The sequence below is a fragment of the Triticum urartu genome, chromosome 3, assembly GCF_003073215.2.
Source record: "Triticum urartu cultivar G1812 chromosome 3, Tu2.1, whole genome shotgun sequence".
NCBI classification, from domain to species: domain Eukaryota; kingdom Viridiplantae; phylum Streptophyta; class Magnoliopsida; order Poales; family Poaceae; genus Triticum; species Triticum urartu.
This window is the reverse complement of record NC_053024.1, coordinates 573,395,383-573,405,937: the sequence shown is the minus strand read 5'-3', so window position 1 is coordinate 573,405,937 and position 10,555 is coordinate 573,395,383.

Here is a 10,555-nt window from a genome sequence, read left to right as displayed (position 1 = left end):
ATATCATTTCCCATCAATAGTATGTCATCCACATATAATATGAGAAACGCTACAGAGCTCCCACTCACTTTCTTGTAAACACAGGCTTCTCCATAAGTCTGCGTAAACCCAAACGCTTTGATCATCTCATCAAATCGAATGTTCCAACTCCGAGATGCTTGCACCCGCCCATAGATTGAGTGTTGGAGCTTGCACACCTTGTCAGCATTCTTAGGATCGACAAAACCTTCCGGCTGCATCATATACAATTCTTCCTTAAGGAAACCATTAAGGAATGCCGTTTTGACATCCATTTGCCATATCTCATAATCATAGAATGCGGCAATTGCTAACATGATTCGGACGGACTTCAGTTTGCTACGGGTGAGAAAGTCTCATCATAGTCAACCCCTTGAACTTGTCGATAACCCTTAGCGACAAGCCGAGCCTTATAGATGGTCACATTACCATCCACGTCTATCTTCTTCTTAAAGATCCATTTATTTTCTATGGCTCGCCGATCATCGGGCAAGTCAGTCAAAGTCCATACTTCATTTTCATACATGGATCCTATCTCGGATTTCATGGCTTCCAGCCATTTGTCAGAATCTGGGCCCACCATCGCTTCTTCATAGTTCGAAGGTTCACCATTGTCTAACAACATGATTTCTAGGACAGGGTTGCCGTACCACTCTAGTGCGGAACGTGTCCTCATGGACCTTCGAAGTTTAGTAGCAACTTGATCTGAAGTTTCATGATCATCATCATTAACTTCCTCTCTAGTCGGTGCAGGCACATCAGGAACATTTTCTTGAGCTGCGCCACTCTCCGGTTCAAGAGGCAATACTTCATCAAGTTCTACTTTCCTCCCACTTACTTCTTTCGAGAGAAACTCTTTCTCTAGAAAGGATCCATTCTTGGCAACAAAGATCTTGCCTTCGGATCTGAGGTAGAAGGTATACCCAATAGTTTCTTTAGGGTATCCTATGAAGACGCATTTTTCCGATTTGGGTTCGAGCTTTTCAGGTTGAAGTTTCTTGACATAAGCATCGCATCCCCAAACTTTCAGAAATGACAGCTTAGGTTTCTTACCAAACCACAATTCATACGGTGTCATCTCAACAGATTTCGACGGAGCCCTATTTAAAGTGAATGCGGCAGTCTCTATAGCATAACCCAAAAATGATAGCGGTAGATCGGTAAGAGACATCATCGATCGCACCATATCCAATAGGGTGCGATTACAACATTTGGACACACCATTATGCTGTGGTGTTCCAGGCGGCGTGAGTTGTGAAACTATTCCACATTTCCTTAAGTGCGTGCCAAATTCGTGACTCAAATATTCTCCCCCACGATCTGATCGTAAGAACTTGATTTTCCTGTCACGTTGATTCTCAACCTCACTCTGAAATTCCTTGAACTTTTCAAAGGTCTCAGACTTGTGTTTCATTAAGTAGACATACCCATATCTACCCAAGTCATCAGTGAGGGTGAGAACATAACGATAGCCACCGCGAGCCTCTACACTCATTGGATCGCACACATCAGTATGTATGATTTCCAATAAGTTGGTTGCTCGCTCCATTGTTCCAGAGAACGGAGTCTTGGTCATTTTGCCCATGAGGCATCGTTCACACGTGTCAAATGATTCATAATCAAGAGACTCCAAAAGTCCATCTGCATGGAGTTTCTTCATGCGTTTGACACCAATGTGACCAAGGCGGCAGTGCCACAAGTATGTGGGACTATCATTATCAACCTTACACCTTTTGGCATTCACACTATGAATATGTGTAACATCACGTTCGAGATTAAATAAGAATAAACCATTGACCAGCGGGGCATGACCATAAAACATGTCTCTCATATAAATAGAACAACCATTATTCTCAGATTTAAATGAGTATCCATCTCGCATTAAACGAGATCCAGATACAATGTTCATGCTCAAAGCTGGTACTAAATCACAATTATTGAGGTTTAAAACTAATCCCGTAGGTAAATGTAGAGGTAGCGTGCCGACGGCGATCACATCGACCTCGGAACCATTCCCGACGCGCATCGTCACCTCGTCCTTCGCCAGCCTCCGTCTATTCCGCAGTTCCTGTTTTGAGTTACAAATATGAGCAACTACACCGGTATCAAATACCCAGGAGCTACTACGAGCGCTGGTTAGGTACACATCAATAACATGTATATCACATATACCTTTGGTATTGCCGGCCTTCTTATCCGCTAAGTACTTGGGGCAGTTCAGCTTCCAGTGACTGTTTCCCTTGCAATAAAAGCACTCAGTCTCAGGCTTGGGTCCAATCTTTGGCTTCTTCCCGGCAGCTTGCTTACCGGGTGCGGCAACTCCCTTGCCGTCCTTCTTGAAGTTCTTTCTACCCTTGCCTTTCTTGAACTTAGTGGTTTTATTCACCATCAACACTTGATGTTCCTTTTTGATTTCCACCTCCGCTGATTTCAGCATTGAATATACCTCGGGAATGGTCTTTATCATCCCCTGCATATTGAAGTTCATCACGAAGCTCTTGTAGCGAGGTGGGAGCGACTGAAGGATTCTGTCAATGACCGCCTCATCCGGGAGATTAACTCCCAGCCGAGACAAGCGGTTGTGCAACCCAGACATTTTGAGTATGTGCTCGCTGACGGAACTATTCTCCTCCATCTTACAACTGTAGAACTTGTCGGAGACTTTGATACGTCTCCGTCGTATCTACTTTTCCAAACACTTTTGCCCTTGTTTTGGACTCTAACTTGTATGATTAGAATGGAACTAACCCGGATTGACGCTGTTTTCAGCAGAATTGCCATGGTGTTGTTTTATGTGCAGAAAACAAATATTCTCGGAATGACCTGAAACTCCATGGAACATCTTAGAAAAAACAATAAAAATCCTCGCCAAAGATGAAGACCAGGGGGCCCACACCCTGTTCATGAGGGTGGGGGGGCCCACACCCTATTCATGAGGGTGGGGGCGCCCCCCCTAGGGCGCGCGCCCTACCTCATGGGCCCCCTGGATGCCCTCCGACGCCAACTCCAACTCTATATATTTGCTTTCAGAGAGAAAAAAATCAGAGAGAAGAAATCATCGCGTTTTACGATACGGAGCTGCCGCCAAGCCCTAAAACCTCTCGGGAGGGCTGATCTGGAGTCCGTTCGGGGCTCCGGAGATGGGGATTCGTCGCCGTCATCATCATCAACCATCCTCCATCACCAATCTCATGATGCTCACCGCCGTGCGTGAGTAATTCCATCGTAGGCTTGCTGGACGGTGATGGGTTGGATGAGATTTATCATGTAATCGAGTTAGTTTTGTTAGGGTTTGATCCCTAGTATCCATTATGTTCTGAGATTGATGTTGCTTGTCACTAGGGCCCGAGTGCCATGATTTCAGATCTGAACCTATTATGTTTTCATGAATATAGGTGAGTTCTTGATCCTATCTTGCAAGTCTATAGTCACCTACTATGTGTTATGATCCGGCAACCCCGAAGTGACAATAATCGGGACCACTCCCGGTGATGACCATAGTTTGAGGAGTTCATGTATTCACTATGTGCTAATGCTTTGTTCCGGTTCTCTATTAAAAGGAGGCATTAATATCCCTTAGTTTCCAATAGGACGCCGCTGCCACGGGAGGGTAGGACAAAAGATGTCATGCAAGTTCTTTTCTATAAGCACTTATGAATATATACGGAATACATGCCTACATTACATTGATGAATTGGAGCTAGTTCTGTGTCACCCTATGTTATGACTATTACATGATGAACCGCATCCGGCATAATTATCCATCACTGATCCAGTGCCTACGAGTTTTCCATATACTGGTTTCCCGCTGCTACTGTTACAATCACTACAAAATACCAAAAACATTACTTTTGCTGTCTTTACTTTTGTTGCTGCTACCACCACTATCATATTACTTTGCTACTAAACATTTTGCTGCAGATATTAAGTTTCCAGGTGTGGTTGAATTGATAACTCAGCTGCTAATACTTGAGAATATTCTTTGGCTCCCCTTGTGTCGAATCAATAAATTTGGGTTGAATACTCTACCCTCGAAAGCTGTTGCGATCCCCTATACTTGTGGGTTATCAAGACAAATTTCTGGCGCCGTTGCCGGGGAGCATAGCTCTATTCTTTGAGTCACTTGGGATTTATATCTGCTAGACACTATGAAGAACTTGAGAGATCCAAAAACCAAGATCTATCCCTCAACTATGAGGGGAGGTAAGTAACTGCCATCTAGCTCTGCACTTGATTCACCTTCTGTTATGAGTAAGTTTGCGACACCTACACCTGCTTTTGCTATTCGTTCCGATATGTCGCATGTTATTGATGATGCCACTTCTGCTATGCATGATACTTATGATGAAACTGCTTCTATGCCTGATACTACTGTGCCCCTTGGTGAATTTCTTGATGAACAAATTGCTAGGGCTAGAGAAAAAGAAATTATTGAATCTGAATACGATGATGATAGTGATGATGAAAATATGCCTGTTATTCCTGAGGGTTATCTTTTTGATATGGAATCTTCTGCCGCTATTTTAGCTTGCAAAGATAGATAAGAGCTTAAGAGGTTATTAGTTAAATGGAACAAAGAATCACTTAGAGATAAAATGAAACCTGACCCTGCTTTTGCTACTTCACCTATCTGTGTTCCTGATAAGGATTATGAATTCTCTGTTGATCCTGATATAATTACTTTGGTTGAATCTGATCCATTTTATGGCTATGAATCTGAAACTGTTGTGGCACATCTTACTAAGTTAAATGATATAGCTGCCCTGTTTACTAATGATGAGAGATCGCGTTACTTTTATATACTCAAAATATTTCCGTTCTCATTAAAGGGTGATGCTAAGATATGGTTTAATTTTCTTGATCTTGGTTGTGTCCGTAGTCCCCAGGATATGATTTATTACTTCTCTGCTAAATATTTCCCTGCTCATAAGAAACAAGCTGCTTTGAGGGAAATATACAACTTCGTGCAAATTAAAGAAGAGAGTCTCCCACAAGCTTGGGGGAGCCTTCTCAAGTTACTTAATGCTTTGCTTGATCATCCTCTTAAGAAACCCAAAATACTTGATATCTTTTATAATGGACTAACCGATGCTTCCAGAGATTACCTGGATAGTTGTGCTGGTTCTCTTTTCACGGAAAGAACACCGGATGAAGCTGAAATTCTATTGAATAATATGTTGACAAATGAAAATAATTAGGCACCTCCTGAGCCACCTCCTGAGCCAGCTCCTGCTCCAATTACTGAGCCTATTCTTAAACCAACTCCGAAGAAGAGAGGTGTTCTATTTCTCAGTCCCGAAGATATGCAAGAGGCAAAGAAATCTATGAAAGAAAAAGGTATTAAAGCTGAAGACGTTAAGAATTTACCTCCTATTGAAGAAATACATGGTCTTAATATACCGCCTGCTGAAGAAACATATGATCTCAATTCTTTATTTATTGAAGAACCTCCTGACCCCGATATCCCGACAAAGGTAGTAAAGGTAAATTCTCTCTATAGATATGATAAAGCTGAAGTTCCTCCTACTAAAATTGCTAGTCAGTTCTTGGATGAGTTTGATAACTTTATGTTTAAGCAAGACGACTTCAATGCTTATTTTGGCAGACAATTAAAAGAAAATGCTTATATGATTAGACACTTGGGTGATTATATGGCTAATATTAAAGGTGAACTTAAACTTGTTAGCAAACATGCTTCTATGGTTACCACTCAAGTAGAACAAGTACTTAAGGCTCAAAAAGAAGTGCTTGATGAAATGAATAGTAAGAAAAATGATTATGCTGTTAGAGTGGCTACTAGAACTGGTAGAATGACTCAGGAACCTTTGTATCCTGAAGGCCACCCTAAGAGAATCGAGAAAGATTCTCAAAGAAATAATATTGATGTTCCTAGTTCTTCTAAAAAGAAGAAGAAGAAAAATGATAGAACTGTGCAAACTTCTAGTGAACCTATTGCTGAACCACCTGATAATCCAAATGATATTTCTATGTCTGATGCTGAAACACAATCTGGTAATGAACATGAACCTAATGAAAATATTAATGACGATGTTCATGATGATGCTCAACCTAGTAATGATAATGATGTAGAAATTGAACCTGCTGTTGATCTTGATAACCCACAATCAAAGAATCAACGTTATGATAAAAGAGACTTTGTTGCTAGGAAACATGGTAAAGAAAGGGAACCTTGGGTTCAGAAACCCATGCCTTTTCCTCCAAAACCATCCAAGAAAAAGGATGATGAGGATTTTGAGCGCTTTTCTGAAATGATTAGGCCTATCTTTTTGCGTATGCGATTAACTGATGTGCTCAAAACAAATCCTTATGCTAAATATATGAAGGATATCATTACTAATAAAAGAAAGATACCGGAAGCTGAGATTTCCACCATGCTTGCTAATTATACTTTTAAGGGTGGAATACCAAAGAAACTTGGAGACCCCGGAGTACCTACTATACCTTGCTCCATTAAAAGAAATTATATTAAAACTGCTTTATGTGATCTTGGTGCCGGTGTTAGTGTTATGCCTCTCTCTTTATATCGTAGACTTGACTTGAATAAGCTGACACCTACCGAAATATATTTGCAAATGGCTGATAAATCAACTGCTATACCTGTCGGTATTTGTGAGGATGTGCCTGTTGTAGTTGCAAATGTTACTATTTTAACGGACTTTGTTATACTTGATATTCCCGAGGATGATAGTATGTCTATTATTCTTGGAATACCTTTTCTTAATACTGCAGGGGCTGTTATTGATTGCAACAAAGGCAGTGTCACTTTTCATGTTAATGGTAATGAGCATACGGTACACTTTCCGAGGAAACAACCTCAAGTTCATAGTATCAACTCCATTGGAAAAATTCCATCGATTATAATTGGAGGTTTTGAATTTCCTCTTCCTACTGTCAAAAATAAATATGATATACTTATTATAGGGGATGTGCATATCCCCCTTGAGGTAACTTAGTGTTATTCGAAATTTCTCTGGTTTCATGATTATCGGAATGAGTTTGTTAACAAGACTTGATCAACCTTGTTAGTGGATTCTTTTTAATGAGCATGAGATGGATGAAACTAGAAGCACCACCTTCTGTACCTTCTCTTTATTTTCTGTCAGTTAGTAGAAATAAAGTAAAAATAGTATTTTTCTGTTTGTTTCCTGACTTATCCGTGCAATATAAAAATATCTGGAAAATAAAAGTCCTCAGAATGCCATGCCAATTTAATATGATTTTTTTGGGAATATTTGAGGATTTACTGTGCAAAAATTACCGCGGGAGGAGCTGCCACCTGGCCACAAGGGTGGTGGGCGCCCCCCCTTAGGGCGCTCCCCCTTCCTCGTGAGCCCACGGTGGCCCTCCTCCACTTATCCCAGCACCCATCTTCTTCCTCTGTCTCACACAAACCCGAAAAACCAACTCAAGCACGAGTTCGAGCCACTTTTGCTGTGATTTTCGATCTCCTTGCTCAAAGCACCTCTCGCAAAACTGCTTGGGGAGATTGTTCCTTGGTATGTGACTCCTCCATTAGTCCAATTAGTTTTTGTTCTAGTGCTTTATTCTTTACAAATTTGTGCTGCATAGGTGACCATGTTCTTGAGCTTGCATGTCAAATTTATATGGTTCCAAGTAGTTCTAATGCTTGATTTAGGCTCTAGGCACTTGTAGGAGTAGTTGCTATCAGTTTTATTGAAGTTGGTTCACTTTTGTTTGAAGTTAATAAAAATTTCAGATTATTTCAGAAAAATAATGAGGAGATTTTTGAGGGGCTCATCGAGCCAAAGCTCGAAGGAAAAGGCACCGAAGCCTAAGTATAATTTGCCGCACACCGTGGAGATTCAGGCGTGTGAATGGCCTTCTGATGATTTCTTGAGAGCAGCCGGTATCTATGAAGATTTTCATGAATTGGCTCACAATGCAGGCCTCACCGCTTTCCTCCACGACCAATGCGATCAGTATCTCTTACTCACAAATACTTTTGTGCAAAACTTTCATTTTCATTCTAGGAACTCACCACCTACGGTGGAGTTTCATCTATATGATGAGCATAAGGAGATGTCACTTTATGATTTTTATCGGATTTGTTTAGTCCCTTTTGAGGGCAAGACAGAAGAACCACATCATGATGATGTGGTTGGGTTTATTGACACTATCACTATAGGAGAAACTAGGAAGGTTTCCGATGCATGAATCACTAGCATACATTTTCATGTTTTACGTTACTTTGCATTATTTGCTAGTCATTGTTTAATTGGATGCGGAAACTGTGGAAACCTTAGTATCCCTGATATAATTATTCTGCTCCACGGTTTATACAGTGATAACACTTTTAGTATGGGCGGTATTATTGCTAGACGGTTAAGTATGAACCGTACCAAAGGCCCCATCTTTGGAGGCATCTATGCTACACGCCTAGTCGTACATTTTAACATACCTATTAGGCATGCTGAGAAGGAAGAAAAGGTGCTGCCCCGTGTTTATCTAGATCATAAAAGTATGGCGGCACATGATTTTATTGTTAAGAATAGGGCAGGAGAGCTTAAATATCAATTGTTCTTTAACAAACATCATCATGAGACTATTATCCTGCCTGCTCCTTCTTTGTTTGATTTGACTGTAGGCATGTACCTTGTTCCGTTGACGGCTATTCACGCCTACCGGAACCCTGCACCAGCCGACGAGCCAGAACCGGAACCGCAATTTGATCCTTCACGACAGTCTAACTATCAGTGGGATCCGGAGATGATTGCCAGCCAGTGGCAATCGGAGCCTTCTTCTTCCTCATCACAGTACGACCCCAAAAACTATTATTATGGATATCAGCCAGGCCAGCCGTGGCAATAGACCAACTTAGGCCAAAAGCCTAAGCTTGGGGGAGTACGTATTTCTCACCGACATTACATTTATGCTCACACACACTCGTTGCTAGATGTCAGTGCTCATACTTTTTCTCTGTAATATCCATGCTAGTTTAGTTTCTTTTTCCTGCTTTCTTCTTGTGTGTTTGTTAAACCTTAAGAAAAGCCAAAAAAATTAGTAGTAGTTTATTTTCTCTGCTGTAGTAGTAATAAAAAAAGAAAACCCAAAAATATTTCCCGTTCTTCTTTTGCTTGTTGGGAGCTTTCCTGTGTAAATAGTTTTATTTCTTTTTTTTTCTTTGGGGGGTCAGTAGGAGAAGACCATAATTAAATTGTTGAAGTGGCTCTTATTTGCATTATTGTTGATCTAACCAAGAGCCCATATTGCCTTGTCTTCTCCTGTTTATTGAATGCTCGCAGATTCCAGCTTAGTCCAATGCACATACACTTTTATTATTATTCACACCGTTCGGTCATGCAAGTGAAAGGCAATTATGATGATATATGATGGACTGACTGAGATGAGAAAAGCTGGTATGAACTCAACCTCTTTTGTTTTTGTAAATATGATGAGTCCCTCGTTCTTGATTCAGCTTATTATGAATAAACATGTTTGCAATGACAATTAGAGATCATAGTTGCTTGTGCCATGCTTGATTAGCTATGAGTTATAATGATTTACCTTGTGTGCCAACATGCTATTGAGATGGTTATGATGGGGTGGTATCCTCCTTTGGATGATTTGAGTGACTTGACTTGGCACATGTTCACGCATGTAGTTGAAACAAAATTAACATAGCCTTCACGATATTTATGTTCATGGTGGATTATATCCTACTCATGCTTGCATCCAATGTTTATTAATTTTAATGCATGTACATGGCTGTTGTCGCTCTCTAGTTGGTCGCTTCCCAGTCTTTTGCTAGCCTTCACTTGTACTAAGCGGGAATACTGCTTGTGCATCCAATCCCTTAAACCCCAAAGTTATTCCAGATGAGTCCAATATACCTTCCTATATGTGGTATCTACCTGCCGTTCCAAGTAAATTTGTATGTGCCAAACTCTAAACCTTCAAATAAACATTCTGTTTTGTATGCTCGAATAGCTCATGTATCAACCAAGGCTGTCCTTATCTTCCGTGTTAGGCGGGTTATTCTCAAGAGGAGTGGACTCCGCTCCTCACTCACGAGAAAATGGCTGGTCACCGGGATGCCCAGTCCCATGCTTTATGCAAACTAAATCAAAATTAATTAAAAACAAAACTCCCCCTAGGACCTGATGTATGTTGGAGGCACTCGTTGTTTCGAGCAAGCCATGGATTGATGCTTGTTGGTGGAGGGGGAGTATAAACTTTACCATTCTGTTTGGGAACCGCCTATAATGTGTTTAGCATGGAAGATATCGCCATCTCTTAGTTGTTACGTTGACAATGAAAGTATACCGCTCAAAATACAATTTATGTCTATTGCAAAACCGAGCTCTGGCACCTCTACAAATCCCCGCTTCCCTCTGCGAAGGGCATATCCATCTACTTTTATGTTGAGTCATCACCCTCTTATTAAAAAGCACTAGCTGGAGAGCACAGCTGTCATTTGCATTCGTCACTATTAATTTATATTGGGTGTGACTATGATTGGATCTCTTTTACCATGAATTACAATGTCTAGTCAGTC